Genomic DNA, 5,413 nt, shown 5'->3' on the forward strand with positions numbered 1-5,413 from the left:
CGCGCATCTGGCTTATACTTTCGCCTTTTTCGCAAACTTGTTGGCCAGATCCTGGGTTTTTTCCGTGTTTGAATCACGTAGTAATGTGGTAATACACTGAAGCAGTCAATTAAACCTGGTTTCGATCAATATTTTAGAGGATAACACCGGTTAGGTCTGGGTTAGGTCTGGGTTATGCCCGCATCTGCCTCATGATTTTGCCTTCTTCGCATACTTGTTGGCCAGATCCTGGGTTTTTTTCGCGTTTGAATCACGTAGTAATGTGGTAACACACTGAAGCAGTCAATTAAACCTGGTTTCGATCAATATTTTACAGGATAACACCGGTTAGGTCTGGGTTAGGTCTGGGATATGCGCGCATCTGGCTCATGATTTCGCCTTTTTCGCATACTTGTTGGCCAGATCCTGGGTTTTTTTCGTGTTTGAATCACGTAGTAATGTGGTAACACAATGAAGCAGTCAATTAACCCTGGTTTCGATCAATATTTTAGGGGATAACACCGGTTAGGTCTGGGTTAGGCCTGGGTTATGCCCGCATCTGCCTCATGATTTTGCCTTCTTCGCATACTTGTTGGCCAGATCCTGGGTTTTTTTCGTGTTTGAATCACGTTGTAATGTGGTAACACACGGAAGCAGTCAATTAAACATGGTTTCGATCAATATTTTAGAGCATAACACCGGTTAGGTCTGGGTTAGGTCTGGGATATGCGCGCATCTGGCTTATACTTTCGCCTTTTTCGCAAACTTGTAGGCCAGATCCTGGGTTTTTTCCGTGTTTGAATCACGTAGTAATGTGGTAATACACTGAAGCAGTCAATTAAACCTGGTTTCGATCAATATTTTAGAGGATAACACCGGTTAGGTCTGGGTTAGGTCCGGGAAATGCACGCATCTGGCTTATGATTTCGCCTTTTTCGCAAACTTGTTGACCAGATCCTGGGTTTTTTTCGTGTTTGAATCACGTAGTAATGTGGTAACACAATGAAGCAGTCAATTAACCCTGGTTTCGATCAATATTTTAGGGGATAACACCGGTTAGGTCTGGGTTAGGCCTGGGTTATGCCCGCATCTGCCTCATGATTTTGCCATCTTCGCATACTTGTTGGCCAGATCCTGGGTTTTTTTCTGTGTTTGAATCACGTAGTAATGTGGTACCACACTGAAGCAGTCAATTAAACATGGTTTCGATCAATATTTTAGAGCATAACACCGGTTAGGTCTGGGTTAGGTCTGGGATATGCGCGCATCTGGCTTATACTTTCGCCTTTTTCGCAAACTTGTAGGCCAGATCCTGGGTTTTTTCCGTGTTTGAATCACGTAGTAATGTGGTAATACACTGAAGCAGTCAATTAAACCTGGTTTCGATCAATATTTTAGAGGATAACACCGGTTAGGTCTGGGTTAGGTCCGGGAAATGCACGCATCTGGCTTATGATTTCGCCTTTTTCGCAAACTTGTTGACCAGATCCTGGGTTTTTTTCGTGTTTGAATCACGTAGTAATGTGGTAACACAATGAAGCAGTCAATTAACCCTGGTTTCGATCAATATTTTAGGGGATAACACCGGTTAGGTCTGGGTTAGGCCTGGGTTATGCCCGCATCTGCCTCATGATTTTGCCATCTTCGCATACTTGTTGACCAGATCCTGGGTTTTTTTCTGTGTTTGAATCACGTAGTAATGTGGTACCACACTGAGGCAGTCAATTAAACCTGGTTTCGATCAATATTTTAGAGGATAACACCGGTTAGGTCTGGGTTAGGTCTGGGAAATGCGCGCATCTGGCTTACACTTTCGCCATTTTCGCAAACTTGTTGGCCAGATCCTGGGTTTTTTCTGTGTTTGAATCACGTAGTAATGTGGTAACACAATGAAGCAGTCAATTAAACCTGGTTTCGATCAATTTTTTTAGAGGATGACACCGGTTAGGTCTGGGTTCGGTCTGGGTTATGCCCGCATCTGGCTCATGATTTTGCCTCTTTCGCAAACTTGTTGGCCAGATTCTGGGTTTTTTCCGTGTTTGAATCACGTAGTATTGTTGTAGCACACTGAAGCAGTCAATTAAACCTGGTTTCGATCAATATTTTAGAGGATAACACCGGTTAGGTCTGGGTTAGGTCTGGGATATACGCGCATCTGGCTTATACTTTCGCCTTTTTCGCAAACTTGTTGGCCAGATCCGGGGTTTTTTCCGTGTTTGAATCACGTAGTAATGTGGTAATTCACCGAAGCAGTCAATTGAACCTGGTTTCGTTCAATATTTTAGAGGATAACACCGGTTAGGTCTGGGTTAGGTCTGGGTTATGCCCGCATCTGGCTCATGATTTTGCCTTCTTCGCATACTTGCTGGCCAGATCCTGGGTTTTTTTCGTGTTTGAATCACGTAATAATGTGGTAACACACTGAAGCAGTCAATTAAACCTGGTTTCGATCAATATTTTAGAGGATAACACCGGTTAGGTCTGGGTTAGGTCTGGGTTATGCCCGCATCTGGCTCATGATTTTGCCTTCTTCGCATACTTGTTGGCCAGATCCTGGGTTTATTTCGTGTTTGAATCACGTAGTAATGTGGTAACACACTGAAGCAGTCAATTAAACCTGGTTCCGGTCAATATTTTAGAGGATAACACCGGTTAGGTCTGGGTTAGGTCTGGGTTATGCCCGCATCTGGCTCATGATTTTGCCTTCTTCGCATACTTGTTGGCCAGATCCTGGGTTTTTTTCGTGTTTGAATTCGTAGTAATGTCGTAACACACTGAAGCAGTCAATTGAACCTGGTTTCGATCAATATTTTAGAGGATAACACCGGTTAGGTTTGGGTTAGGTCTGGGTTATGCCCGCATCTGGCTCATGATTTTGCCTTCCTCGCATACTTGTTGGCCAGATCCTGGGTTTTTTTCGTGTTTGAATCCCGTAGTAATGTGGTAACACACTGAAGCGGTCAATTAAACCTGGTTTCGATCAATATTTTAGAGGATAACACCGGTTAGGTCTGGGTTAGGTCTGGGATATGCGCGCATCTGGCTTACACTTTCGCCATTTTCGCAAACTTGTTGTCCAGATCCTGGGTTTTTTCCGTGTTTGAATCACGTAGTAACGTTGTACCACACTGAGGCAGTCAATTAAACCTGGTTTCGATCAATATTTCAGAGGATAACACCGGTTAGGTCTGGGTTAGGTCCGGGATATGCCCGCATCTGGCTCATGATTTTGCCTTCTTCGCATACTTGTTGGCCAGATCCTAGGTTTTTTTCAAGTTTGAATCACGTAGTAATGTGGTACCACACCGAGGTAGTCAATTAAACCTGGTTTCGATCAATATTTTAGAGGATAACACCGGTTAGGTCTGGGTTAGGTCTGGGATATGCGCGCGTCTGGCTTACAATTTCGCCATTTTCGCAAACTTGTTAGCCAGATCCTGGGTTTTTTCCGTGTTTGAATCACGTAGTAATGTTGTACCACACTGAGGCAGTCAATCAAACCTGGTTTCGATCAATATTTTAGAGGATAGCACCGGTTAGGTCTGGGTTAGGTCTGGGTTATGCCCGCATCTGGCTTATACTTTCGCCTTTTTCGCAAACTTGCTGGCTAGATCCTGGGTTTTTTTCGGGTTTGAATCACGTGGTAATGTGGTACGACACAGAAACAATCCATTAAACCTGGATTGGGACAGTATTTTAGAGGATAACACCGGTTAGGTCTGGGATATGCGCGCATCTAGCTTATACTTTCGCCTTGTTCGCAAACTTGTTGGCTAGATCCTGGGTTTTTTTCGGGTTTGAATAACGCAGTAATGTGGTACCACACTGAAGCAGTCAATTAAACCTGGTTTCGATCAATATTTTAGTGGATAACGCCGGTTAGGTCTGGGTTAGGTCTGGGTTATGCCCGCATCTGGCTTATACTTTCGCCTTTTTCGCAAACTTGCTGACCAGATCCTGGGTTTTTTCCGTGTTTGAATCACGTAGTAATGTTGTACCACACTGAGGCAGTCAATAAAACCTGGTTTCGATCAATATTTTAGAGGATAACACCGGTTAGGTCTGGGTTAGGTCCGGGATAAGCCCGAATCTGGCTCATGATTTTGCCTTCTTCGCATACTTGTTGGCCAGATCCTGGGTGTTTTCCGTGTTTGAATCACGTAGTAATGTGGTAACACACTGAAGCAGTCAATGAAACCAGGTTTCGATCAATATTTTAGAGGATAACACCGGTTAGGTCTGGGTTAGGTCTGGGATATGCGCGCATCTGGCTTATACTTTCGCCTTTTTCGCAAACTTGTTGGCCAGATCCTGGGTTTTTCCCATGTTGGAATCACGTAGTAATGTGGTAATACACTGAAGCAGTCAATTAAACCTGGTTTCGATCAATATTTTAGAGGATAACACCGGTTAGGTCTGGGTTAGGTCTGGGTTATGCCCGCATCTGCCTCATGATTTTGCCTTCTTCGCATACTTGTTGGCCAGATCCTGGGTTTTTTTCGTGTTTGAATCACGTAGTAATGTGGTAACACACTGAAGCAGTCAATTAGACCAGGTTTCGATCAATATTTTAGAGGATAACACCGGTTAGGTCTGGGTTAGGTCTGGGATATGCGCGCATCTGGCTTATACTTTCGCCTTTTTCGCAAACTTGTTGGCCAGATCCTGGGTTTTTTCCGTGTTTGAATCACGTAGTAATGTTGTACCACACTGAGGCAGTCAATTAAACCTGGTTTCGATCAATATTTCAGAGGATAACACCGGTTAGGTCTGGGTTAGTTCCGGGAAATGCACGCATCTGGCTCATGATTTCGCCTTCTTCGCATATTTGTTGGCCAGATCCTGGGTTTTTTTCGTGTTTGAATCACGTAGTAACGTTGTACCACACTGAGGCAGTCAATTAAACCTGGTTTCGATCAATATTTTAGAGGATAACACCGGTTAGGTCTGGGTTAGGTCCGGGATAAGCCCGAATCTGGCTCATGATTTTGCCTTCTTCGCATACTTGTTGGCCAGATCCTGGGTGTTTTCCGTGTTTGAATCACGTAGTAATGTGGTAACACACTGAAGCAGTCAATGAAACCAGGTTTCGATCAATATTTTAGAGGATAACACCGGTTAGGTCTGGGTTAGGTCTGGGATATGCGCGCATCTGGCTTATACTTTCGCCTTTTTCGCAAACTTGTTGGCCAGATCCTGGGTTTTTCCCATGTTGGAATCACGTAGTAATGTGGTAATACACTGAAGCAGTCTATTAAACCTGGTTTCGATCAATATTTTAGAGGATAACACCGGTTAGGTCTGGGTTAGGTCTGGGTTATGCCCGCATCTGCCTCATGATTTTGCCTTCTTCGCATACTTGTTGGCCAGATCCTGGGTTTTTTTCGTGTTTGAATCACGTAGTAATGTGGTAACACACTGAAGCAGTCAATTA

This window comes from Colletes latitarsis, unplaced genomic scaffold (assembly GCF_051014445.1).
Source record: "Colletes latitarsis isolate SP2378_abdomen unplaced genomic scaffold, iyColLati1 scaffold0013, whole genome shotgun sequence".
NCBI lineage: Eukaryota > Metazoa > Arthropoda > Insecta > Hymenoptera > Colletidae > Colletes > Colletes latitarsis.